The sequence below is a fragment of the Chroicocephalus ridibundus genome, chromosome 3, assembly GCF_963924245.1.
Source record: "Chroicocephalus ridibundus chromosome 3, bChrRid1.1, whole genome shotgun sequence".
Taxonomy (NCBI): Eukaryota; Metazoa; Chordata; class Aves; order Charadriiformes; family Laridae; genus Chroicocephalus; species Chroicocephalus ridibundus.
In genome coordinates this window covers 12,665,967-12,693,899 of record NC_086286.1, presented here as the reverse complement: position 1 = coordinate 12,693,899, position 27,933 = coordinate 12,665,967, and the positions used below count along the sequence as shown (strand labels likewise).

The window sequence follows — 27,933 nt, the reverse complement described above, 5'->3', positions numbered from 1 at the left end:
ACTTCCCCTCCTGTTTTGTTCCTGTTGCATCCCTTGGGCTGGTCCTGATGTTTGCGTGGCCTCGTGCCAAGCTGATGTAACTCACTAAAATGGCATGAGATGGGCCAAAATGGAGATGGGCCAAAATGAAGACGGGCTTTTTGCCAAGCCAGCGTGCTGAGTCTGTGTTCCTGGTGCAGAGGAGCACGCAGGCCTGTGCAAGGGCAACTTACTTAGAGGGGAGGGAGAGGGGAAGCTTTGCTTAGCTCAGCTGTGTTTTGAAACTGTTGGACTAGCACTGGTCCAATAAGTGCTTCCCCTTCAGGGGAGAGTGGCAATCATTGCTTCTAAACCTGTAGTGGGAAGACCTGGGCCATCTAAATCCGGCGCTGTCTGCATGATGGGGACCACCTTTGAACCGGGAAAGTTACTTGTTAGAAAAGCTTGTACTTTGGAAGGTACATAGATGGCTCTTGCTGGGAGGTGGTGGTGGTTGGTGACTTCTTCAGAAAGATTTCCATCACTAGCGCTTGAGAAACTAATAACTCCCCTTGCGTGGGCAGTATAACGCTGGAGATTTACCCCCACTCGCAAACGGGGGTACGGGAGTTTTAGGACGGCGGCACAGTGGTTGTGGACCATGGGTGTGGAAAACATCAGCAAGTTGAAGGCCTGAGCTACCAGGCAGTGCCACTTTAAAATTTTTCATTCTGCTGTGGAGATTATTGGCACAGCCTCCTTCAGTAAATGCAAGGTTGTTGCCATGGAGGACAGGAAATCCCTCGTCTGCACAGAGAAGGAAAACATTGGAAACTGTCCTACTGTAAAGCACAGCTGCCTCTGTGCTGGGAGAGGGGTGCTTGCTTCTACGGGGTGTTTTCCAGAGGTCTCATTTTTTTGTCTGCAAATCTTTGCACATATTTGCTCCGTTTCTTGGTGGGCTGCTTGTGTGTTTGAAGAAGAGCTGGACAAAGGAAGTGGGAGCAGCTGGTTAGGACTAGTTTTAAGTGCCCTGATTAATGTGAGAAGCAGGAGGGATTTTCGCTTGGGAGTAAGATTAGCAAGTTTACAGTATCTGCCTCTCCTTTTAACTCTGCAGCTCCTCTTATTCCTGTTTCCCTCTACTGTTTGCAGAGGAAGGTCTCTGCCTTTTCTTCCCTTGGACCTCTTAGAGTAGGAGGCATCTCTGCTGTGCTGGGTGCGTGTTTCCCACCTGGCAATCTGAGAGATATCCTGGCTGCTCCTGTGATTACCTAGATGCTTAGAGCTGGCCTACCCTTATGAGATGGGGAAGAGGTGAGATTTGAAGATCTTCTGGGGCATGTTGGTGTCATCTTTCTCATGCAGGGTCTGCAAGAGGACCCAGTTCCCTCAGGAGCTGAGACCAGAGAAGCCTGTTGTGGGTTAACGAGCTTTGTCAAGCTATCGCTGTTAACGTCGTCAAGTTGTATGAAAGTTGAACTGCTTGGTTGCTGCAGGCATGAATACCTAACTCATCACCAGTGCTTGTCCTTCCCTATGGTCTGCTTCAGAGGCCAGATGAGCAGATTACCACTGATGCACACCTGTAGATGGACCGCTGCATCAGGACTTTCCCTTCTTCCAGAGGCAGATTTGTCAGTTGTCTAGTTCAGGTCTGGTTCTGTTCTATTGCCGTCCTGTCTGTCCCCACTGTCGCAGTCCTGAGTTGTGTGAGGTGCTGAACAGAAACAGAGAAAGCATTGTCTGACTCGGTGAGCTTTAACCTCTGTTTGGCAATGTTTTATGGGCCAAGTTTTTGTGATGACACTCCAGAGGATACTCCTGCATGTAGACCATGAGGTTATGGGAGGTGTCTTGGCTGGAGAGGAGAGAGAGCTGTGCTCTTCAACTTCTCATCATATTCCAGTTGTTTTTGCTTTTAACATGGTGTGGTGGTACTTCTTCTATGTTTAACTGAGCTGCGTTGTTCCTAATGCTGTATGCTGTTAAATCAGCAGTGAGGCCTCTGGGCGATACCTCTTGGGAGTTGCCCATAGGGATGGTGTGGGTGGATTTAAGGCACCTTTGGCATCCAGTGTGATGGGAACAGCATCAAAATCCCAGGGCTCTGGTTGTGGGGGTTAAACTCCTGTATCCTCCCTGAAGCTACTCCAGGATTTCCTTGGCAGCTGTTCCCGGACTTGCCAGAGCCCAGCTTTTGTGCAGTGATGCAATCTTAGTTCAAACAACCCTCTTGCACTGTTTCTTCTCATGTTGGAAGAGTGTCTTCTGATGTAACCTGGCATCGTTGTGTTGACTTGCATGAATGCAAGGCTGATTTACACCGATAGGGCTCTCTGGCTGTGTTTGCCTAGCCCTGAGTATGGTGGGTTATGACGTCTGTCTGGAGTCAACGTGCAGCGACCCGATTCATGTCTTCCTTTTATGACTGACCACAGAGTGCCACCTCCTTCTCTCTGTACCAGCCCTCCCTAGGTATATTTGCACAAGTCAAGTCCCACCCTCTCTGCTGCTTTATTTTCCCTTTGATAGCTGACAGGGTGTGTGTGTGTGTGTGTGTGTTAGATGTCTTCGCCTTGACATGACGTGGTTCCTCTGCCCTGATGTGAGACCGGGCTTTCTAAGCTTTGCATTCATTTATTGCAGAAAGCCTGCTACAGCCCTGGGGCTGGCGTTCTGGGTCTGGGCTGGCACCATTTGGCACTTTGGTGTGGAACCTGGTTGGGTTTCTTTAAGGCTGCCTGGTCCTCACACTGTTTCTAGTCCTATGGCCTGTAAAACTTGCAAGGTGACATGGAAACCAGTCACTGATCTCAACAAGGCGATGTGAAAGAGACTTATCTGTCCCTTATGTGTGTGCAAAGGGAGAAACAAAAAGGAGGAATATTGCTTTTAAGGCAATAAATGAAAACAGAGATGATCTTGCTGATCTTCAGTTTGGTTGTCAGTGACAACCAATTCTGGCAACTGTGTGCAGCAGGGAGTCTGTCTTTTATTTTCTAGAGGGACCAGGCCATCCTTTTGTTAAAAGAAGAGGCTAAGGCTCAGGGGAGAGCGAGTGAATCATCTCTCGTGGTATACCCCAGGACAGTGTCTCCTTCCTCTGTGGCAGGGATTGGCAAGAAGGACAGCCAGAGTCTCGTCTTCTGCAGGAGGAAGGAGGGAGGCGATGCCAACGGAGCCAATGCTCCAAGAAAAGGACTGATGGGGGGGGGTGTGTCTGCCCATCTTTTGCATTATGGATGCACACACCTATGAGCCCTCCTTTGTCAGACCCTTTGAGGGGTTCTGGAGAGGGTGAACTAGAAAATCCTTTGAACCGTATCAAACCGAGTGCAAAATGTAACGTGGCACCGATGCTGCACGTGGCTCAGCCTTGAGTAGAGGGGAAGAAGGAAAGTGCAACATTTGTTTGCTGTCCTTGTAACTGTGCACGTAATGTTTGCCTGCTTGAGTGAAGTTGCAAGCTGGAGGATGTGCGCCGAAGGAAGAAAGATGATGCTTGGCTGTAAAACTTTCCTCGGGCAGGGTAACTTAGTCTACAGAAACTGGTTAATCACAGAAGATGTGTGGTGGGCGAGTACGCAAGCCTTCAACTGCCAAAGCTTCCTCGGTGCACACAACAACCAGAGGGAGGTACAGTGCAAACAGGGAGTCCTCTGTGGGAGACAAACATCCCTGTGTCTTAGTGGAGAAACCTTTGTAAATAAACCACCTGGCTCTGTTTGGTTACAGAGGAGCTAAAAAGGGAGCAAGGACACTGGGAGGACAGGCGCCCTGAATGATAGCTGGTGAGAGATGGATTGCTTTGGTGAAAGACAGGGGTGGTGACAGCTTCCTCCCCTCTTTTGTCCCCTGGCTTCGCCCATGGCAGGAAGGATGTAGGAATTATGCTATCACACGTTAGCATTGTGCTATTGAATATTCCTGCTTGGTGTTTGGTAACCTGCTGTAAGGTGGGTTGTGCAGATAAGAGGTCTCCCTGCAGCGTGGGCTTGGGGAGTAGGCAAAATGGGTAGCCCATCTCCTTGTCCCTCTTATGCTCTGTAAGAGGCAAGATGGAGCAATGGGTCTGGGGTCTTCTGACAGCTCGCCCATGGGCTGGACAGGTAGATCAGTTTTGGGACGCTGTAGGAGGTATGAAAAGGGACCAATTCTTTCAAAACTGCAACAGAGAGAAGGAAACAAGAGCCTTGAGGGCACCCCGTGCCCTCTGTCTGCCCTGATATGCTGGTGTGTGCATACCCTGTGCCTACCAAAACTGCAAGATAAGGCAGTCCTGCAAGGAGATGTGTTTGCTGAGCGACTGACTCTTGCGCTCTGTGCTGAAACTACACAATCTGTGTTTAAGCGGCTGTTTAAGCGGCTCTGCAGAAGTGTAACAAGGTGGGCAGGTGTCTGCCCACCAGATGGGTGCGGGGGGGGCCACATGCCAGCGTGTGACATTGGGGTGCTGGTTCCTCACAATTTTGGCCAGAGCTGTGGCAGTACCTCCCAGTTTCAGCACTCCCCAGCAGCATGGTAATGTGACTTTCCAATGCGGAGAGGTGGTTTGCCTCGTTGTCCCAAGGAGGTCAGAAGAGTGCTGTGATGGATGGACACACTGATGTGCAGGCAAAGGTTGCCCGAGCTACTCTGCCCGGTGTGTGCAGTGAGGAATTGGGCAGTGAGTCAATGCCCTGGGCGGATCAGTGGGTTTGGGAGCAGGCTGAAGCCTGCTGAGCTCTGTGGAGGAGGCATTTTCTGTCCCTGTAACCTCAGCCTGGATGTATTGTGTAGCACAGGCTTTACAAAAAGCTCTGTCCCTCTTGGCCATCTCTGCTGCAAGTTGCTTAAGACAGGCAATGGCTTTTACTAGTGTTTGTGTAACATCTTGCCTGGAGGAGTCTTGATCCCAACTCGAAGCGTTTGCCCCCAGAGTGGGTGTTTTTCAAGCCCTATGAACCTTTGGGGCTCTCTGCTCTGCAGGGCTCGGTAGCCAGATACGTGCCGAGTGGTAGAGAAAGGAGGAGGCTCCGCCAGGGTTCCAGCTGCCTGCAGACAGTCTCCGCGCTAGTTATGGGAGAGACTTCTGCAGAGCCGGGCCAGAGAAAACAGGTTTATCCCCTTGGCCTGGAATTGCAGGGATGCTTAAAGGAGAAGAGTTGCAGTGCTACAGTGAATGAGTATAGATTGAAGGGGGAGAAACGGAGGGGAGAGAGACAGCTAGTGCTGCCCACAATGTTGGAATAAATCGAGGATCCCCTGGCTGCAGGAATAACGTGTCTTAAGCCCTTCCCTCAAAGCATGTGAAGGTGGATGTCTCCCTGCCTGTGACCTTTGTGTTTGCTGATGAGAAGTGTACGTGTGCAAGCTGCTCGGTGCCTATATGGAGCACATGTTTGTGTTGCTTGGTGGGAGGAGAGGGTAAAGAAAACCTTTGCTCTGCCCCAAACCTCCCCGTGGGCTCCTGTATCCATCCCTGCCTGGCTGCTCGGTTGGACCTCCTGTGCCTCCCTGTTGGGCTGTGCAGGATGTGTTCTCGCCATGTGGTTTTTGTTGCCATGAATGAGCGAGGCCAGAAATCTGATATGGGAAAGCAATATCACGGCTGATTTCCTGGGGCTGGTAAGGACAGGAATTGGAAAAATAACTTGGCGTGTTTCAGGGAGGTGGCGCTTGTAGCATAGCGCTAGGCTGGAGAATGAAAAGCAGAAAGTGGAGGGTGATCACCTGTGACAAGGACGCTGCAGCAGGTGGAGTTTTTTTCTAATGTGTCTGTTTCGATACTACGAGATCCTGCAATAAATTTGGGAGGAATATGGTCCTTTGTTGAGGCAAGGCTGGGTGAAATTCTCCCTGTTAAGCATCAAAGGCAGGCTCTGCTTCCCTGGCCAATGTTCCCATCATCACCACCACTTGCTTTCCAGCCTTGGAAAAAGAAGAAACCCCAGGAAACTGGCCTGAGGCTTTGGATGGCTGGAAAGGTCAGATCAAAGAGGAATTCACAAACGAGCTGGCAAAAACTCGAATGAAAGGGAGTCCACCCGACCCAGGGTGCTTGTCCTTAGGTCTCCAGATGGGGAAATGAGCATGCGGGGGGGGCTACATTGCTGCAAATAAGTTAAAGGTATGCAGGAGCGTTCTGTGGCTGGGTTTGGCCAAGTCTGTATGTTATTAAATAACCTCCAGAGCAGGGTAGCCACGTCCATGCTGCCTGCTGGAAGTGCTGTCTGGCCCATGCTATCTCCCAAATCCGGAATATCTGTAGAACGAAGCTACTTGGCGGGGGCTGAAACCACACCAAGGACCATCCTAACAGTCATGGTTCCAATTCCCAGCAACGTTCCCTGGTGTGTTTATATTATTCCTAGGATGTAGAAACTGTCTCCCATTCCGTTGATCTAGCGGGAAGCTGGTTTGTCCTCACGGGTCCATGTGAGGGGTAGGAGCATGTTCCAGCTCCGGGACTTGCTGGACAAGGAAGAGACTGAACGTATCTGAAGGAGGGTGCTTTGGGAATGAGGTGGTGGTGGGGGGGTTCCTCTGGCTGCTTGTCTCCCGTGCAGCGGTGCCAGCCTTCCCTGCCGGGCTCATCGTAGCACCCAGTGCCTGGTGCGGTGCGGTGACCCAGCTGGCCTGTGGTGAGGCTGGTGTGCTGGAGAACCTTGTGTATCTAACCAGGGCCTGTGATTGCTGAGCAGGTTAATGGGATTGCTTCCCCCACCCTCAGCTGTGTCCGGATCAGCATCTTGGCTTTAAACCAAAGGCCTAGAAATCAGCCCAAGAAAAAAAGGCTTTGCTGCTGAATCCAGGATTTGCTGGGTCTGCCTCTGCAGCAGGCACCCACCACAAGCAACCCTGGCAGCTCCGTTTGCTCAGCAGCACCCACAAGTACAATGTCTGGCAGAGCTCCCGCCATCGCCTTGTCTGTAAATATTTGTATCCTTCCCTCGTCCATCAGCAGCCTGGTGTTTGCGCGGGGAGAAGGTAACAGATGTTTGAAGAATTAATTTTCTGTGCAGCCCGTTCGCGGGAGCTGTGGAGGAAGGCTTCTTGGTGGGTCTGCGGTGTAGTAAGGCGGAGGAAGCGACGGCGCTTCTGCTGTGTAACGCTGCCAAGGGGCATGGTCTAGGCAATGTTTATCTGGGGATTTATGGGTCACTGAGCTTATCTAGCAACTGCCCGCAAAACAAGAGGCGCTTACGGCTTGAAGCACTGGTACTTGTAGGCTGCTACGAAGACCAGGGCTCTTGGTAAACTAAGGACGTGTCTAATCTCTCATCTATTAATGCTTTCCTGAGTCAACTAGTTCCAGTGGTTACAGATTTACTGTTTCTTTTTCCTGAGACTCGCCAGGGGTCTGTGTTGGGCCGATTGCCTGGCGGCAGGAGAGGTGGGTGGGCAGGGATCCCTCGTGGGCACTCCTGCAGAGCCATGGCTCCTCTGGGATCTGCAACGGGCAGGTTTCTGCTGCTGCGTGGAGCAAAGGGAGGTGGTGGGGCTCTGATTTGAGGTTTCCTCTGGGGTCTCAGCAACCTTCAGCTCCTTGGGGACCTCACTTGGTAGTCCCTGCCTGAATATCGCCCTCCCCTCCATCATGTGTGTGGATTCATCAACACCGCTTTGGTTCTGTAGTACGAGGGACGTCACCCGTGTGATTTCAGTGGCTGTGCGATGGTCTAGACCAGGGATCTGTTCTGGCTTAGGGTCCTCTTCCCTCCCGATGCACCCTCTACCACCTCCCAAAAAACCCAGACAAATCTTGCTCCACCATACCAAAGAATATCTCATGGATTTTAAACTGTGGTGGTCTCCTGATGCCACTGTGAGACGTTAAAAAGGAGAAAGATAAGGAGATGAGCCAGGCACAGAGAAAGTAATTAGGGTAATTTCTTCATCTCTAAAATGCTGCAATCACGGTAGAAGTTGTAACATGCACCTTAAGGGCACATCTATGTTGCAGTCTTTGGACAAAGCTGATTTGAAACAGACTGGTCCTTGGGCTGCTACTGCTAATGCAGCAGCCCAGAGCACGTTGTCAGCCACAGAGCTCGTGGCCAAGTGGGACGGCGGCTCCGGTGCTGATGTTGCAGGGAGCACTCTGTTGCCGCGTGCCTCTGAAGCAAAGGGAAGCATCCCTGCTTATGTCCCTGGCTGTTAATGTACCGCTAACTTCTGCCAGGCTCTGCTAGGCAAGCTTTCCTTCCCAGCCTTTTTCCTGATGCTGTTCAGGAATATCCGCCCTCTCCCTGCTCAAACAAAAGAAGCTTTTTGGGGAAACATTTGCCAAATGTCTCTCTTTGCAGCAATACAGGCTTAAGTGATGTTCCTGCTTCCCTGTTTATCCACAACATCAGTTTGTGGGGCTGGGAGTAAAACAGAGCAGGGAACTGACCCAGGCTAAAAATAACCTGGTAAAAACGATGGCTTAGGTGTTGTTGCTGACATCCCTTGTGAAACTGTGGCTGTGGTCAGAGAAGTTAGGTGGACTTTCTGAAAACTGCTGTAGGTTATTGGGTGCAGGCATGTTCCAGTACCTAAAGGGCACCTACAGGAAAGATGGGGAGGGACTCTTTTATCAGGGAGTGTAATGATAGGATGAGGGGTAATGGTTTTGAACTGGAAGAGGGGAGATTTAGATAAGATATTAGGAAGAAATTCTTTACTGTGAGGGTGGTGAGGCACTGGAACAGGTTGCCCAGGGAAGCTGTGGATGCCCCATCCCTGGAGGTGTTCAAGGCCAGGCTGGATGGGGCTTTGAGCAGCCTGGTCTAGTGGGAGGTGTCCCTGCCCAGGGCAGGGGGGTTGGAACTACATGATCTTTAAGGTCCTTTCTAACCCAAACCATTCTATGATAAATATGCTGCTGCTTCTCCTGGCATGCCAGCTCTTAGAGGTAATAACAGCATATTTCATGGCAAGAAAGCCCCAAACCCTCAATTGCAGTCAGAATTGGCTAAAATAAGAGTGAACGATGCACCAGCCTGAGTCTGATGTTGTTCCATTTTCTGATTAACTTGTTGGGGAGGTGTTTGTCCTTGTTAGAGGGGTGTGACACTGGCGTGGAGTCGGAAACTCTTTGTTTTGACCTAGTGAAAGGGAAGGGAGCAGCAGAAGAGGATTAGCCAGTGTTAGCCCCCAAAGAGGCAGGAGGCAGTTGCTGTTTTTACTGGTAAGTCCCTACCTCCTCCACTCGCGTGTTTTCACGCTGTGTATTCCCACTTCCTCAGGAAGTGCTTGTTCTTTTGATTGTAATAGCCGTTTTATTAATGGCTTTGCTGGGTTGAAAAGAGGGGTACTGGTTCTTCAGAAGTGGGCTCTCACTCCTCTGGCTCAGTACAGGACAGCTGGCAACTCTGTCCTGGCAAGTGTGGCCTCACCTCAGATGGCCACACTCTGCCCACATCTCCTGCCTGCCTCAGGGTACTGGAAGGAAGACTTTTTTTTATTTTTTCTTTATTCTCCCCATTTCTCACCTTCCTTGTAGGTTCAACGTGGGAGGACCTGGGTGGAGAACTGGCCCTTCTCCATTGCCTGAATGTGGTGAAGGACAGACTGGCCTGTGTGCGAAAGGTCCGGTCTGCAGGCCCTGCTGAAGGAAACAAGGCCAGTTTGTCTCCAGCCTGGTTGCCTCTTTTGTGGCTTGGTTTGTAGTCCAGTGAAGCTGAGCAAAACTCCCCCAGACACAGCTGAGGCACGGCTGTAGGTCGCAGCGCGCGGGAGGCTGCTCAGGGGGATGGTACGTGTGTGCCTGCCTCAGGTTTGGCTCCCTCAACCACCCCCACACCAGGGCAATAAAACCTGCTTGCAAGAAGGGCTGTAGCCTTCCTATGACTCAAGGAAATGGCAATTAGGGCCACCACAGCACTGTGTGGGGCTCAGAGGGACTCCTGCCTGCTGTAGCATGGCACAGGTAAGCCACTTCTCTGCCTTGACCAGAGGCTGAGCCCCAGCCTCGCTTTATTTAGGATCAAAGGAAGCATGGAAGCCCCTGGATAGAGCTGGAAGTGCTATTGCTATTCTCTAGCAGGCTCTTCTCTTCCAGAAGAGATCCCAGAGTATACCGGCGGTGGCAAACTTTCCTCCTCTTGTTCTCCAGTAGGAAAAAAAAATGATATTTTCCACCCATGCTGGGCAGCATCTGTTAGTACAACTGAGCTGAGTTAATCCATTGCCCCTCCCGAGACCATGTATATCTGCTGTCCGGTGCAGCCAAACCCACCGAGGGATGCCGCAGTTTGATGTGGAGAAGGACTGTGCCTGTTTGTTGCTTTTATTTTCCTTGTTTCTTTCTCAGCTTGGTTGCTCTGCGCCCATCCTTGGAAAGTGGTGAGGACTGGGGAGGTATGAATCTCTTGGCTATTTGCATCTAAACATTCATGGGAGACCTTGTTTTACTCCCAAAGGGGAAAGTGCTGGGAAAGCCCCTTCCCTCAGCGCACGACACATTAGTGTCTCTGCATGTCTTTGGAGAAGGGAGCTGGGTTTTCCCAAGGAACGCAAGGTAACTGGGCGCCTGAGCCTCACTGATGGGGACAGAGTGTCTGTCTCCCTTTGGCTGTTTTCAGTAGCTCACCCATTCAGTCTGCGATATATTTGGAGAACCAGGCTTGTAGCATGGGTGGAAATTCACCTCTGAGCTCTATGGGCTTCGCACGTGGCCAGCGACCCACTAGAAATGTGTTCCCTGCCTCGGTTACAGGTAAGGAGTAAACTGCTGTGCGTTTTCTGCCACGGTAGATGTTTGGCAAACAGGTGAACTCGTGCTTCTTGGCAAACGCCAAACATGGCTGGTGCCTGGGCTGAGTTGTCCTCCGTTTCTTGGGATGTTGTGGCATCTTGCAGTGAGCTGCTACCACCTGCTCCAGCCGTGGCTGCGCCCGAGATCCCCACAGGAGCAGCTGCCACACTCCTCCCCAGAAGCAAAAGCATTTCAGTTCTGGGCAAAGAAATCTTGTGTTAACAGCTGCCACGCTCTGCTCTCCTCCGAAGGCTACCAATTAATTCCTTACAACGCGATCCATCTGTTCCCGGCCTGTAAGCTGCTTGAGATGGGGGTTGTCTTTGCCGTGTGTGCTTGAACGGTGCTGCAGAAAGGGGTCCTGGCCTCCTCCTCGATGACAAGGAGAACATTAAACTTCTGGTGAAGTGGCTGTGCGTCCTGGCACACCCGGAGGCTGAGGAAGCTGTCAAGGGAAATGGAATATTCCTGTCCTTTCGACCACGTGCAGAAACCATCACAACTGCAGAAGTGCATCTGCTTGATTCAGAAATGTTTTGCTGTCCCCTTGCGCAGCTGCCGTCATAGCTTCTTGGGTACCGTTAAACCATGTAGGTCTTTTTTTCATGCTGGTTTTTTTTGTTTGTTTGTTTGGTGTTTTTTTTTTTTTTACTGTCACATTTTAAGTTTCCTAGGCTCTTCCGCTTTTCTGGAAGCGTGTTGGAAGAGCCCAGGTTTGTCTGTTCATCTGCGTGGTCCTCGCATAACCAGATTTCGAGGCTCTGCTCTCCAGGACGAAGCGAGGGTAGCGGTCCTGCTCGTCACATGGCGCATCCTGTGCTGCCTCCTGTCCTTTGCCACGTTCGTGCCCTGGGCTTTCAGGGCTGTGGTTTCAGGGCTCCTGGTAACCACATCAAAAAATATCCCAGCCCGTGACGCAAGGCACTAATGACCGATGCGAACTCATTTTTCTGGTTCAGATTTGTTAAATATTTTTGGCAGGCTGAGCCGGAGAGCCTTGTCCCACATCAGGAGCTGCCTGTCTCTGTGCCCTGGCTAACTGTGTGTTGGACCACGTACCGCCTGTTCTCCCCCACAGAGACAGTGTAAACTCCATCGCCGTGGCTAATTGGGTAGGAATTAGATGTTCTGCTGTTCCGAAAACGCGTGCTGTGGAGTGGTCTGGTGCACAGATGCTGTATTACTGGCGGTGGATGTGTAGCCCGAGCAACTCAGATGCTCCCCAGGTCTTGGCGCAGCCTGCCGGGACGGGAGAGCGGGTCTAATCCTGTCTGGGGGTGGGCAGCGCTGCTCCTCCACTGTGTCTTCTCCCACTGCTGGGAGCGCAGGTGCAGATACGGACGTGGCTCAGCTGAGATGTGATATTTCCCTAAGTCCCCACAGTTTGTAGTATCTGAAATCAATTGTTTCTTTCACTGTAAAATTGTTACTACGAATTTTTACTTTGCAGCCTTCCAAACAGGTACATCTGTCAGATTTTGGTGTTTTCAGTGTTTCGTTACGTGGGATTTTCTTTTTATCAAGAGCAGGGCTTTTACCAAACAAGCTTCTCAATCACCATCTGTTTAAAAAAAAAAAGTGCATCTAAAAGTCAGCTTGCCTGAAGTCATCTTGGGGAATGTTTTAACTTAAGGATGGCGTATAAAAAAAAAACTCTCAGCATCTGTGACTGTAAAAATGCGACCAGCTTTTGTCACTCTCCCGGTGGTGGCAGAGAGAAGCTGTGATCTGCTTCGCTTTCATCGTTGGCTCTGCCCACATGGACAGTTCAACCTGCTTTTAGACACTAGGGAAAAAAAAAACAACAAACAAACAAACCAAAAAACCCCGCGTTTTAGGCCACCTTTTGTGTATACATAAAACCGGAGTCCCACAGCTTGTGCTCTGACCTTCCCTGTGCTCTCCAGCTCGATGAGCTGGCATGCCACATCATCCCATGGGAACGTGAGGAGGAGGAGAGGGCAGGGGCATCTCTTCGCAGCGTTGTGATCATCAGAAAGTCAGTCCCTGCAGCCCATTTTCTACCAGCAAGCTCTTTGCCAGCCCTGTGGGCAGGCTTAATGCCTGGGTCATGTGCTGTGGATGCAAATTTAGTGCGCTTGAAAAGCGAGCTAAGCCGGAGGGCTGTGCCGTAAGCCCGTGGAGACCAGCTGTTGTGGCAGCGGATAAATGAGTGGGAAGCAAAAAAAAAAAAAAAAAAAAAAACAAAAACCAAAAAAAACCACCCCAAAACAAAAAACCAACCAAAAAAACCCCCCAAACCTTGACCAACGAAAAACCCCACTCTTTCTTCGTTTTGGAGAGAGAAGACCGTCTCTGGGTTTTCTGCGTGCGAGGAGCTGCGTGTCGGGCTGTGGTTTGTATTGCAGGATCAAGGTGGGAGCGACTGGCTTGGCTATAGCCCTGAAAGGGTAGAAAAACCCCACGCCTTTGTTTCCCAGGGTACTTAAGACGTGCCCTGGGCTTTCGGCCCAGCAGGCAATGTGATAGTGAGAGGCTCCGATGCCACCGGAGGAGCGGCCGAGGGCTGCTTGGATGTGGGAAGGGTTAAGCAGCCTGGACATGAGGAACGAGCTGTGGTGTTCCTTCCGTGATTCAAAGAGGGAAAAATGTGCCCTCCCTCTCCGATGCTTCCTTCTGTCCAAAAAAGGCTAAATGGGCTCAGTGAAAAACCAGCGGAGGCATTCCTCATATTCTCGGGAGTAACTGGATGTAAAAGCCGGGATTTAAAGGGGTAGCTTGCAGCAAATTAAATGTGACTCTGAAAGGAATTCACCTTCTGCAGGAAAGCTGACTGTGGTTTCGGCAATGAAGGACGAGCTGGGCGCTCGCTAGAGAAAGAGGAGGCTGTGTAAGAGATGGATATTAACAAACACAGACGATCCATTAGTCATCACAGATGATTAAATACAGGAGGGCGGTTTGTCGTCTTTATTTTATTAGGGAGGGCTTACACGCACAGTGATAGCCACAGGACTCGGCCGGGTTTGCAGCAGCTCCCAAGCACACAGGTTAATTGTGCCGACCCTCACCCAAAACCCGTTCATGTCAACGGGAGCCTCTCCCCCAGCCTTCAACGCGCTTTGGAGCGCGACCAAAGCTCTTTTAATATATCCTGTGATCCTTCTGCAGCCAAACAGACTGCGTTGTCTTCTCCAGGCTAGGATTGCAGGCACTTACTACACCGTTTGCCGGTGGCAGTCTGCCTGTTGTGAAACACATGTGAGGGCTGGTCTGCAAAAACACCTCCGTGCAGAGTAAAGCTGCTTCTCCCCTATCACCTTCAACAACCCCCCCCGAGACCCCTCTGCCACCCAGCAAGGAGTCACAGAGGCGATCTGAGGCCTGAATGATGAGGGGTGTGTGTGTGTAAGAAAATCTGTAAAAGAGAAAGGAAAATTAAGGAAGAAGGAGGAAGGGAGGCTGAAGATGATTGCCAATGTCAACGTGATGTGGAAGGATAGGATCTCTGGCTGATGGGACCTTCCTTCCTACCTCCAGCCAGCTGGAGATGAGAACAGCATGGGGTACGTCTTCACAGCTGGTGAATTGCTGCCTCCCCGTCGTGTCTGGACCAGAGCTGGAGAGAGGTCCACCCGGCTCTGCTCATTGCCCAAAAGGAGGATTTCAAAGAGGCTGGGCTATGAACAGGGTCACTCATGTCCTAGGGGATGAGCAGGAAGGTCTCTGTAGGTCAAGGATCCCAGTCAGGCTGCTCTGGAAAAGAGTAGGGTGAGGTCTGTCACATAGCAGGCTTTGGTGTTGGAGAGGCATTGGATGCGTGCTCCATCAGACTCCGCACCCCTGTGGGGAATATAATGGCTTATTTTCAGATCCCAGTTCTGCTTGAGGTGGAGTTTCCTACTCCCATGGGAGTGCCTGAGCATTCCTAGTGAGTATGATTGAGACTGCATGAGAAGACTAGGGGAGAAAGTGGGGGAAGAAGGAAAACACTCGGTATCAGGGTTGTAGGAGGTGCTATGGGGCATGAAGAAAGTTTCGGTCACTTTGGGTGAGAGTCTCTTATTCCCTTTGGGTAGAATGACTTTCTGGGTGAGTGGAATGCAGGAGACCAGATTTGTTCATCCCTGAGGCCAGGGCTGACTTTGCTTGGATATTTATGTCCGGGAGAGAGCTCCCAGCTGGGTATCCTGAAGAGAGATGGCCAGGCGGGGTAGCGGGGGGTGGTGGTGTCTTCCTCCTTAGCTGATAACCTCCTTTCTGGGGTAAGGATTAAGCTCTTCACCTTGGTGGCTTCTGCAAATGCCAAGCCCGGGCAGCTCATTCTCCCTTGCGGTGCCTGGACAGAAATGTCGCAGTTTCTCAGTGTTGAGCCTATGTCTGCTGGTGGCTTTTACCCTGCAAAACGTGGTCGCTTGGGCAGGAAGCCAAGCTCAGGGCTGCCAAGCTGCAGGTTCTTCTCCACTACCTGCTGGCAAGGTATAGACTTTAGGGGTGTGTGATGGAGCAGGGTCTCCTTGCTGAAGGGTCCTACTGGGGCATCTCACGAGGGTCGCAGTCCTTCAGTCACTTGGTGTACGGCTTGCAGATGCCTTGGGAGCAGACCGCATCCACCCAACATGGGGAGCGCTCTTTGTCCTGGTGCCTGTATGCTCACTAATCGGTCCTGACATCTTGACAAGGACTTCGTGTGAGGCTGTCAGGAGCAGTTACTGATGCTTGGCGGCGCTTCCATGCCGGCACGGCCTGAAAGCTGCAGGTCAGGTCCTTGCAGGGGGCTCAGCTGGGTGAAGACTTGCAGGGCATCGGTGCCTGGTGGTTCCCTGAGCAATTTCCCATCTGACTTCTGTGTTTATTGTGCACCTGGAATTTAATATACATGCAAGCCCGTTTCTAAGGAGAGGTGTTAAAAGTTACTCCCCTGAGCAGCTGGGGTTGGCTTGACTTTTTATTACCGGGGAAAGGAAAGAATTGCCACCCAAATAAAGTACTTTTTAATGTGAACTTGATTACTAAGTACTCACCCGGAGCAAGCTTAAACCAACTGAGAAACCACCCCCTCTCTCTCTCCCCTAGCAAGTGCCTGGCTCTAAGTAGCGTAGACCACCCTACAAAATCTCCTTGATCATTCCTATTAGGTGAAGCCTTGCCCAGAGGTGGGAATACCCGCACGGCTTTGCTGTGGAGCGCAGCCAGCCCCGACAGGGTTATGAAGTTAAACAGGAGTGCGTTTAAAGGGAGGGAAAGGATATGGTTTGCTCGGGCTTTTCCTTGCAAGGAAATGCCCTTCAAGAGGAGCCCTGGGAGAGATGGATGCCAGGACTCGGGGAGCAGGACGCGGTGACTTCCAGAAGCTGCAGAGAGGGAAGGACTGCAGCGAGGTTAATTTGGACCTTGGGCAAATGAAGGGCTCAGGGCTGATGGGAGGGCGTCAGGGGGTGATTCGGCTGGCTGTTCTGCTCTCGAGTGCCTGGGACATGTTGCAGTGCTGTTGCAGGAGTTTATTCAACGGCAAATCCTGGTTTGGTCCGCCTGATACTATCCAGCTTGGATTTGCCAGATGTGTTTCAGGGGAGACCGTTCCCGGCTGGCTGAGATGGAGGGTCTAAGGGATCTTCAAGCAGGCTTGCTGGCACGCCTGCCGCTGGCGATCCCCAGCCAGGGCCAGCGTTCCCCAGAGTGAAGAGTGGAGCTGGGGGGCTGGGGAAGGGTGGCTGAGCCAAGAGCCACGCCGGGAGTCCCAGCGGCTTCGCAGCGCTTCCTCCCCATTGTGCCTCTCTCCTCAAGCGCATTGTGGGCTGCGTGGGCAGAGCATCCTACTGGGAGGAGGGAATCGCTGGCCCTTGGAACCTACAAGGGAAACTACGAGGGAAGCCTGGTTTAAAATAGCTTCATTGGTGAGACCTGTTCCAGCCTGAATCCCTGCCAAATCAGCTAATTCAGTTAAGAAAAAAAAAAAAAGAAAGAGGGAGGTAGGGGTGAAAGCCTGGTTCTCCAGACCTGAGGGTGGGCAGAGGCACAGGGCTACCCTGTGGTCGCTGGTCGGGCGGTGGGAAGCAGTGCCCCGTGCTGCCCTGTGCAAGGCTGGCCAGATGCTCAGAGCAGCGAGCGTCTCCGGGATGCCCCAACGTGCCCGAGGTACCCACCCCTTTGCAGAGGGAATGTCCAGCCCTGGCAGGGGAGGGGAGACTCCTCTTCTCACCCCTTGTCAGCAGTAGCTTCAGGGCTCTGTCTTTTTTTTTTTTTTTTTTTTTTTTTTTTTTAAGGATTCTTCCCCTTTTAGCTGTGGAGCTTTTTGGTCAGCGTGGCTGGAGCGTCCTGTGCTGGCCTACCCTGGCACAAGAGGCCAAGCGGAAAGCCATTTCAAGCAGTGATGAAGTCTGCTCATCCCTTCGGAGCCTTCTGCTTGCCGGTCAAGACCACAGGATTTCCTCGGAGAGCAAACGCGCGTTGTTCGGCTCAGCGCATGTGTAAAAGCTGGAGCTGATCCGCCTGCTTTGACCAGGGAGGGAGGTCAACACTAAAAATCTGTGATGCTTGTAAGAAGAACAGGACCCGTGGGTGAGTCCTGGTGGGATCACGGAATGATTAGCCAGTGTGTCGGACAAAAAAATGTTTCTTTGTTGGAGAACGCCCATGACGTCTACGGAGACAGAAATGGGGTGAATTTGGCATCAGCGCAGGGCGGAGGTGTGGGAAGCCTTCAGCCTGTGCAGCGCTGATGCCAGTTCTCAAATCGGTCCTTGGCTCTTACCCTGAGTTTAGACTCTCGGAAAGACATCAGGGTGATGCTGGCTGAGGCTCTGCTGCCCGTATGCCTTGAATAACCTGGAAGAGAAAGGCAGAGGAAAGGCAGAGTCAGGAAGACAGAAAATAAATGGAGAGGATGAATCTCCTGCCTGCGTTGAGGCTTTTTTTCTGTGCTGAAGTTATTTTACTCTCAACTTGCAGGCTTCTAAGCTGTTTGGCTTGTCTTTCCCCTCACCCCCCTGGTTTTTCTTCTTCGATCTAAAAAGGCAATTAATTACTAAGCGAAACCAGCCAGTTGGGACGTATTTAGGAGTGTGACTCAGCCTTCGCAATAGCGAGTGCCCAGGGCATCCAGCTGTTGAACTTGCACAGCTGGGCGCAGGTGAGGTGCTCAAGGGCTTTATTTTTTTGGCTCCAAGTCTCCTATTTCCCTCAATTTTAAATTGGCTGCTGCTCTTTCCTGCTGGTGCTGAGTGGCCTTTTTTTAAGGGAGTATATACCTGGATTGTGGGCATGGTAAAAGAGTTGGGAATGTTTCTCCAACCCACCTCATATCCCTGGCTCTGAGCAGGACCCTTTTCCCAGCTGTATCCTGTCTTTTACTTAATTTTTATATTGCTATTACTTAAGAGACGGTAGACTGAAATCATGATATGTATCTCTCCTCCCTGTCTGCTAATGATACGGATCACTGCGTTTACCCCTAGGGAACGGGGCTGTACTTTTCAAGGGAGCTAAAGAGAACCAACACTTTGATCCCTTGGGCACCAGTGAAGCTCCTGACCTGTGAGCACCGCGTTGCTGCCGGCTGAGAGTGTCAAAAAAAGAGGGGCTCGGATTCAGAAAAGCGCTTTAAAAACTTGAAAAAGTGCCGAGACCTACTTCTTACCATTTTTTTTTTTTTTCCTTGTGGCAGAAGGCTGTGTGTCTCTTGTATTTGTGCCGCTTCAGACAACAGCGGGGATTTCTCTGCCGAGTCTTTGAGGGACAAGCCCCCACCGCAAGAGCCGTGAGCGTTGAAAGATGGAAAACATCTTCTCCCCTCCCTCCCTTGTCTTGTAAAAGGAAGCAGGTAGAAACCCTTGATTTTTCTTCATGTCAAAAAGGGATCCGTGGCAGAAGATAAAAGCCCGAGGAAGGCTGCACATGACCCCTTCCACGTGGCTGCCCCTTTCCCTGGCAGACCCGGGTCTTTTCCACGATATTTCCTATTTGCGACCCTGAGGGGGGAAAAAGCGATACCTTGAGGCGCAGGTTTTGGCTGTTGCAGGGGTTAGCGGGGCAGGTTTCCCCTCTCTCGGCCGCCGGCCCCGTCCCTCGACCGGCGCTGGGCTGGCAGCCGCGGCGGGGGGATGACTCAGTGCCTGGCAGAGGCAGGGAGGGCCGGCGGCGGCCCCCAACCTGCGGCCGAACAGGCTCGGCTTTGTGCTGGCCGGCTTAAAAGGAGCTTTATGACTCCTCTCGGCACGGCGGGAGCCCCGGCTCCTGCACAGGCCCCTCTTTGTTGGGGGGGGGTGTGTGTGTGACGTGGTCCTGGGGTGGAGGCGAAGCCGGGCGAGAGGTGGGGAGCAGCCGGCGGTGTCCCTCGAAGGGACCAAAACGGGGAGAGGGTGAGAGCCAGAAGTCCCCAGGGTGCTTAATTCTCATCATGTCCAAGGGGGAGGTAGGTGCCCTAAGGGGCCACCGAGGGTCTGGCCCAGCCCTGAGCTGATGGTGGTCCCCAAACGGCACTTCAGAGTCATTGGAGGCATTGTTAGGCTCCGAAGACGCCAACTTTTTCAAGCTGGTGTGAGAGGTCCCAGAAATGATGGGGGAACACTTAGTAACGTGCACCTTACCAGGAATCTCCTAATTACACGTAAATATGTGAAATCTCGGGCTCTGCAAGGGTTTTGTTCACGCTTCCGCCGCTCAGTTTCGTGTTAAAAAAACCACCAAACCCTCTGCAGCTGCTTTCTCTCTCGGTTGCAGGGACAACTGTATGAACAATTGTTTTTTCAGTTTGGCTCTCAAACCGAAATATCAATTTCTCATTTGCCTGAACAAAACGGTTTCTGGATCACGCTTTCTGAAGATGGTTTTTCACTCTTTTTCTCATCCATTTACTTCTGTGGGTAATGAGAGTGGGAGGTGTTCTCCCGTCTCTCCTCCTGATGCCTCTGCCCGGGTGGCACGGCTCAGGCGTTTGTGCAAGGTGCCTGGTTGGGAAACCCAACAGTCCCCCTCGCTGCCTCCCCCGTCGGCTGTGAGCATGTTAATCTCTCCCTCAGCCTCATTAGACGGACATCTGCTGCTGTTTTTCCGGACCGCGTCATGCCAGGGTGATAAAGCACGGAGGCTGCCTTTACAACTAAGCTGCCCCTTAAGACCACCAAAGACCTAAGCCCACCACCACGGGGGTGCTACGGAGGTAGCAAACGCTGAGACCCACCGTGCAGCCCATGTTACGCAGTGCCAGAGGGTCCCCAGGGGGGGGATTAACTCCACCCCATTGTTGATGGACTCCTCTCCTTCCTCGGGGGCTGGGTGGCATCATGCCAGGCCGATACCCGCCTGTTGATGGGGCTTATTGCAACGTGCGTGCTGGAGCCGTGCCTTCTGCAGCTTTTGTCTAATTTTGCTTGAATTCCGCTAAGTTCCACAACAGCTCCCAGGCAAGGAGCTAAAACGCAAGAATTTTTAAACGGTGTTTGGAACTGGCCTGCTGCGTTACCCCGGTTTTAGTGCTCCATCACTTCTGCCTTGTCACCTCAGGAACTGCAGTGCATTTGCGTGGCAGAAAGCCTGGAGTGACGCAAGATGAACTCAGCCTTAAACACGAGTAGAAACAGCTAAGATATTGAGTAATTTGCCTTCTAGGTATGCCACCGAGCCTGAAGACAGGGCTGCCAGGTGCTGTGGCAATACCTGTGTGATAATAGCCGTGCTTATAGCAGCCATGCTGAGGTCTGCCAGCGCCGGGCTGGTGCCCAGGTGGGAGTGGGAAGCACCGGTGATCTGCAGGTTGAAATAACTCTCCTTACAAATCCCCAGCTTGAGCCAGATTTCCCGTCCTCCCTGCAGCCGGGTAGAGCGGTGATGGTAGGATGGACCTGGGGATGGATCTGCAACAACGCTCTCGGCCAGCGGCTGCGTGGCATCCCAGATCCCCGGCTCCAAGTGTGAGCTGCTCTGCCAACCTCACAGGCACGCTTGGACGGGAGCTCACGACTGCGCTCATGGGCTGGCTGGGATGGTCACGTACGCCTCCAGTTCCCAGCCGCGCAGGTGGTGTCCTGGTCTGTGAGTCCCTTCCTTAAAAATCAAGTATTTTGCTCAGAGGAAGTATGAATAATAGAGATAATCCTGATATGACTTAAGAGAGAAAGCTGTATGCAGGACTCCTGGAGAAGGTAACGAAGAGCTGTGTGAACAGGCATATTTCCCCGTCCTTCAGTTCCCACTGAAGTATCCCATCCTGGATAAGGGCAAGTTGTGGGTGTGTTAGGATGGTTGGGGCATCCAGCAGCAGAGAAGGATCAGGACAGCCAGCAGAGGTGGCTGCTCAGGCCTCAGTGCAGCAGCTTGATGACCCCGGTGGTGGGTCTGTACATGTACCAGCAGCTTCGGGAGCATTTTCAGGCCCCAAATCACAACACCTCACTCGCAGGGCCAGCTCTTGCACCAAGAGAAGTGGGCACAGAGCTCGTCATGCTGCGGGACTCACAGCAGCGTGGGAGCTGGTGCCCATCCAGGAGGTGATGTGCAAGCACGCTTACAGTTGCACAGCTGGACACAGCACCCACGCTGTTGCCCAGCTGCTGCGTTACCAAATTTCTGTGTCCCGAGCCTTGTCAGGAGAAAGGCTGGATAGGCAAAGCAGTGCTCAGGCATGCAGGAACAAAACCATACGGGGCTCTCGCCTTCTTTAAGGCTCACCTGGGTAACCTTCCCTGGAGCTGCACCAAGAGCATCAAACTTGTTGAGCTTTTGTTGGACGTCCCAGTATATACAGGCTATAACGTACCCGGGAAATCCTGGGACTTCCTTCTGTCCTGGGTTAGTCCTGATGTTTCTGGACCAGATGGGATCTGTAGCCAAAAGATTTTCCCCAAGCCCAGATGGGAGGCACCAGCCCCAGAGCACTTGAGGCCAGCAGGATGGGAACACATCCATCTGTGGGTCTGGAAATCCTGGTGCTGGGCCACCCCTAGGTAATTTTTTTTAAGAGCAGTAGCTATTAGAGGTGGGCTTCTGCCCAGAAACCCATGCAGCTGTAGCGCTGGGAGGAACTGGAGTACCTGAAACTGCTGCAGAAGAGCACGGGGCTATTTTTAATGGCCCCTCCACCAGGGATTATAAGCTAAGACTGAAACTGAGAAAAGATACAAGATAATACTCCTCTTTAAAACGGGAAATAGCTCACTAGCAGACGTATGGGGATGCTAAAGCCAGGCCGACAGGTAAATTAACAGAATTAACTACTAGCCACTTTTTTAGTTCTTGAAAGCGGCAGGGTGTATTTTTAGCACCAGGATTTTAGGTGTTTTAGGTCCGAAACCACCTCTAAGGCTGAAAGTCAAGGCTGCTTTGCCAAGCCCTGCTTGGGCAGCCAGGCATTAAAAAAGAAAAAGCCACGTAGCTGCAGAACTCAAACAAAGCCCCCTGCAAACCTTGTTCGCTGGGAAGATGAGGCGAGGCTGGGGAAAAAAATGGTTAATGGGGCATTTTGCTGCTCTTGCGCCTCTGTGTTGCAGAAGGTTTGAGAGGATTTAGTGAGGATAAATGCCCAGCTCCTGCAGCACGGGGGATTACAGCTCACCAGGGCAAATACTGTCTTGTGGCTCTCGATGTAGGCACAGAGTCTGGGTGATGAAAGCTGAACCCTTGAGAAAAGAGGAGAGTTTTAATCTGGCACTGCGAAAAGGCTTGCCTTTGCTAAGTTATTTGGGGGAAATAACTGACTTTTGGATAAGAGAGAGATTTGTGAGCGGGTCTGTCTTACAGGTTCCTCTTTCTGAGGGGTGGCGTTGGGGCTCATCGCTGTCTGTGGCGCAGATCTCGGTTAAACTAATCCTGTAAAAATGCTGCAATATCCTCTTAATGCCTTTTAAACCGGACTTTCTTTGGGATAGCAGCAGCAGAGCTCCGAATCCGTGCTGGCTGGATGAGCTGCGCTGAGATGCTGGGTGGAAAGCTGGAAAGGCTGGTGGGTCTCATGCTCTCCTGCCATGCTGTGACGGGGAAGTAAATTTGACGGGAGGGCCTGTGGCATGGCCAGGCTTATTTTTCTATGTGAAAATTTACAGGGAGGGAGGGAAGCAACCTTAAAAATTCTTCTCTCTCCCGGCTTTCCACAAAACTCCCAGCAGAGCAAGCAGTCACTTGAGGCATATGGATATGGTCCACCTAGGTTTGCTGAGTCAGGAGACAAGACGTAAGCTCCATCCCACCAAATCTCAGGTTTCAGTAGAACGTTTTCTTCTTCTTCATGTCATGAAGGACGTTTCCCTCAAGTGAGAGCGCTGTGCCATGCGATTTGCAGGCCTCCTGCAACAAAATTTAGAGTGGAGGAAAATCCCCTCCTTTTCACGCGTGCTGATGGAGCAAAAGGTCTACACCCAAAGTGATGATATTCCTGCAATCTGGATCTGAGGCTGATGGTTTTTCTTGGAGCTGGACTGGAAGAAATCCCGCAGAACTTGGAAAGAGACAGGGAGAGCAGAAGCAAAGAGAAGGTGGAGAGAGACAGAGAGCTGGGTACCAGGAGAGGCCGTTTGAGATATTGAACAGGCTATCGAGCATGTCAAAATCGTGTTTCCTGGCATCCTGTACAAACCTCCCATGATTTTACAGGGACAATATCCACGTTTTATCAGCAACAGCAGTTTAAGTACAACCCTGAGACTGCTCTGGTCCCTCATGCTCCCCTCATGCATCCTGAGGGCAAAGTCACATGTGCATCAGCAGAGAAGGTCCATCAAAGCGGGGCTGTTGTCCCATGGGCAGCCTCATGTCCTGCTGCCAGACAGACAAGGGATTTCACCCAAAGGCTTGGACTTGAGTCTCTCACTCAGCTGGTCCCCTGCTCCGCTGTGAGAGCACTAGTCAGAAGATGCCTTTGCCCCTCAATGCCCTCCAGATGCTTTAAGGAGCTGGGCTGAGCCCCGTTGGGCTCGGAAGGAGGGTTGGAAGGAACGTGGCCAGGCAGGTTTGTGGTGGCCATCCCAAGAGTGGGTGAGATGTAGGTGAGACGATCCCAGGAGGAGGTGGGCTGGGGAGAAAAGGTCACCTAGAGAAGCCCAGAAGGAACGTGGCTCCTCTGCTTCCAGGAAGGAGAGACGACAGCGGTATCTGAGGAAAACACTTTGTCTCCAGCTAATTTATGTCGCCGATTCCCGCTCGCTGAGCCCAGACAGGCCTTTGAGGGAAAGTCTAAACATTAACAAAGCAAGCGGTGTGCACACAGCGGGGCAGCTCAAACACAGCGTGGGTGGTATGCTGAAGGGCATTCACACGCAGGCACGGTGGAGGGGGGTCCTCCCCGACGCTGGGGGTGCAGTGTTCAAGGTTGCCCGTATCGACTCATCAAATATTTGTTTGCATCTGTGACCTTCAGACTTTCCCATCATGGGGGTGATTTCGGCTGCTGATGTGCTGGCAGCCACTTGGAATTTCAGCATGGGCATGCGAGAAGGACAGGACGCGCGAGCTCCTTGCGGGCGATGTTCCTCTCGGAGGGTTTAATTCCAGCCGTACGCGGCAACAGGCCCTGGTAAAACGCACCCCTGCCCCAGGCTCTCGGCGAGGCTCTCAGCAGCATTCTTTTTTCCAGAAAGTTTTTCCTGAGCAAGGGTGGTGGTAGGGGAACCTCCGCACCGATGTGATCCGGTCTCGGCCACCCCTGTTGCCAGCTGGTGGAAATCACTGCTGCTCTTCCCATCAGTGGGGAGCAGTGATTTATCCTTGCGGGGGACCCCCTCTTTCTCCAGGCAAGCAGAGGGCAGACTCTCCTTACTGGTGGAACCTGGTAGCCAAAGTCCTCTTTGGCAGTTCAGTGCAACAAAAGCACAAACCCTCTCATGATGCTTTATGGGCGGGTGAACACCTATGCTGCCTTCGGGTGTCTTGCTTGCCCCTGAGGGAGAATTTGGGGTAAGTGGGACAGAGCTGTTACCGTAAAGGTCCTGTCATTGGCGCCTAGGAAAAAGGCATCCTATCTCCTGAAAGGTGTCTTCTCACCACGCAGATTTTTGTGCTTTTAGAAGCCGAGCTCCAGACTTTCACACCCTGGGGATACGGCCCCGCTACGCACAGGTAGCGGTGAGGTACAGGACAGGCTTTTCTCAACAGCGGTTTCTCTTTGGAGTTGACTGATTCTCAGTGTGAGCGTGCCTGCTCCCTTTTGTGTTTACCAAGCGTAACCTGCAATTCTAACTAATTATGGCAATATTCCCTGCCGCTTATAGATATTTAGGCAGAACCATTCCTGTGCTTTTCACTAGCTAAATGCTGCACCGCTAACCAGACTATTTCCCGTTAATATTTTTTTTTCTGTGTTTCTGAGGAAGCTTCCCCTTATCCTAGACTTCTTCCTAGCTCAGGACTCCTTTCCCCAGCCGGGCTTGCTTTTGCTCCTGGGCAGGGTGCCCCAGCCCTCTGGCAGGGTGGCCTTGCTGATTGCCTGCTCGCTTGCAGGCTTGTTTGAACCCGGTCACATCTTTCTTGGCCACTCTGGGCTTGCCTGTTCCTTTGTAGTACGGAAGGGGAACGAGCTCAGCAGCCGGTGATGGCTGCGGCCACGGGCAGTGACGCGGTTCTTGTTTCAACTCCCGTTTCCCCTTTCCAGAAAGGCAAACTGCTGTAACTGGGCTGTCAGGGACTATGGGCAGAGGCCAGGATTTGGGCTGGCTGTGTGATTATATGAAGGCTCTTGCTCTATGTTGACAGTTCCTCGTGGGAATACCAGCAACAAGGCTACCAATCTCCGGTAGTCAAGACTTCTGGCAGAGTTGACTAGAATTCAGTGGGTTTTGTGCCCTGCTGTTGAGGTGCTGCTTTCCTATAAATACCCTTCCCAGCCCTGGAGGGGGGGTATCTTTCCCCTAGGGCTTATGTTTAATGTAGCAACTGGGCAGAGAAATGGGCAGCGACGCGCTGCAGTGTTTTGTGGTACACCCACATGAACAAGCATCCGTGCTGGGCACAGGCTGGACGTGAATCTGGAGAACCTGCGACAGGACCTTTATTTTGGGCAATGGCTTAAATGACACAATTTGACACAGCAACGTACAGGCCACAGACAAGTGTTTCTCTGTAGTTGAAAATGCAGCTCTTCTCCCTTTCTTACTCCCCGTCTTAAGCTGCGGGCTGCGGCCTGACATCAGTCTGCCCTTCCTGGGCAGGGGGGAGAAACATGTTTCTTCCTGAGGGAAGCTGCTGCCATCAACTGAAGGTATCTCCCTGGCTAGCACTAGAATCCTACCAGAAGATTTACAAAACTATTTTTGAGACAAACTTTTCCTGCCTTTCAGGAGTTACGTGGTAGGTGTCGTCTTCTCCCCATCTTTCCAGGTGGCTGAATTCCTCTGGGTGACCACGTCTTCCATGAGGTGCTTTGCTTTTATGTCCGGAGAAGGTGCAACACTGCCATGAAGTCGCTCACAGGACCTCATCCTGGGAGATGAGGTCTCTCTGTGGAAAATAGTGAGCATCAGACCACATATCCTTAAGTCACTGTTGCAGTGTGTTTTGAATCCACCTGCTTTTGGAGCATTAGCCAAATCAGGTTTGGGGAATTTTCTTTTCCCATCAAAACCTACTTGAAACTCTCTACAAAGTAACGATTTTCATGAAAACATACGCAAAATGTGAGTTGGATGTAAAAATCACCTTTTCTAGTCCTGCTAGCAGATTTCGGTGGTTCCTGTGGGTTACAGACTGTAGCCCATTGGGAGTCACTCACGGCAACTTCTATCTGATAAAGGTCAATGTGAACTTAGCATCCTCCAGACCACACTGGGCTGAGGGATCAGCTATCTCCGACCACGAAAGACAGGAGAAGGAAGGCAGGCAGGGAAACAAATATCTCCAAAAGCGACTCCAGAAATCTCGGCTCTGCCAGTGACCGCCGTGAAAGATCGGGCATTTGGGAGACCCCTGCCCTGATACATGGTCACTGCGAGGAGGTCAGACTGCACCAGCTTCTGAAGACCGGTGCGGCTGCTAAAACATCAGTTCTGCATCTTTTTGCTTCGTGGTGGTCCACCATAGGGGGACAATGTGGTGGCATGAATCAAGCAGGTCAAATGGGAATCTTCCCTAGTTCTCGGTCATTCTCCATTGGGAAGCCCAGGGTTGGTTTCGAGCCCAGGAGAAAGGAGCCCAAGGGTGAATTCACACTCAAATGCCTGTAGAGACCCGAGCCCCAGCTTGGAGGGAGGATGCCCCTCAGGGCCACAGCCTAGATGGGGACAGCTGAGTCCCTTTACCCTGTGGGATGTGGAGGTCTGGGGGAGTAACATAGTCTTCCCCCTCTGCTTCCCTTCCTCCAGCAGCCTGGAAACCTTTGTGTTTCAAAAGAGGCAGCCTTAGGCCATTGTTCCCCAGATGCACTGGGAGGGGCTGTGGACCTGTGTCCGCAGTCACCAAGCTCACCCGAATTTCTTCCAGATGTGGCCATGCTGCTACAGGAGCATCATGCGTCCCATGGGGAGATGGTGGAGTGGGTTTCAGCCTGTCGGCATGTCGCACCGCAGGCTGCGGTGGTCCCCGGTGTGCTTTGGAGCCACCTGGCCAGCAGCCTGACTCCGGCGGGCTCTGCCTTCCAGGGAGTGATGTACTGTGACAGGAGAAATGCCCGGTCCCGGGATGTTCCACAGCGGGATTAGCGTCATGGTTTTCGCACAGCTGGCACCAACAGCGGGTCTGTCCTTCTGCAGCCTGAGGTGGTTGGGATGCAGCCTCCCAGGGAAGCTGGGTGTGCTGGTTTGGGCCCAGGGAACCTCTCTGTGCCACTAGGTTCACTCAGAGGCACTTCACCTCCATTTCCCTGCATGCCCCTTCCATCACTATGTCTGTTTTGACTTCCAGCTTGGTCGCTGTCTCTGCTATGTGTGCTTGTTGTGTCCAGCAGAACGGGTTATCAGTGCTGGTTCTGGTTGCAATGTGCTGATTCAAATGCCATGCTCTTTTATTCAAGTGGCTAAAAATCCCCAAGAGATAATGTCTTAACTTACTTGTCGGTACTTGCATCCCTTTGGAGACAGAGCTGTGCAGAAACATCACTGGTCGGGGGGTTACTCTCACTCTTGCGTCCTCTGTGTGGCCCTCGATCTTTTTTGGTTTTAAAGTCTGAACAGCGTTCATCCATCTGCGTGATGGATGTTTAACCTGTGCTTTTAGAGATGTCCATGTCAACGTGCTGATCACCCGGGGCTGCCGGCAGGCGGCATTTGTGAGGAGCAGGGCCACTCGCCATCCTGGTGATCCACCATCAGCACTTGCTTCATCTTCCTGTTCTCCATCATGTAGGGTGTTGCTTTCTTCTCTTGCCCCCC

General features: G+C 52.0%; 1 long non-coding RNA gene across 1 annotated transcript in view; it reads left to right on the top strand.

Moving 5' to 3' along the window:
- The first annotated feature begins 331 nt into the window (after positions 1 to 331).
- The window catches only part of LOC134512584 (uncharacterized), a 38,926-nt gene continuing 11,324 nt past the window's right edge, over positions 332 to 27,933 (top strand). The window contains exons 1-3 of the long non-coding RNA XR_010070169.1: positions 332 to 437; positions 16,912 to 17,206; positions 18,312 to 18,467. This is a non-coding gene — a long non-coding RNA (uncharacterized LOC134512584). The remainder of the gene's footprint in view (positions 438 to 16,911; positions 17,207 to 18,311; positions 18,468 to 27,933) is intronic.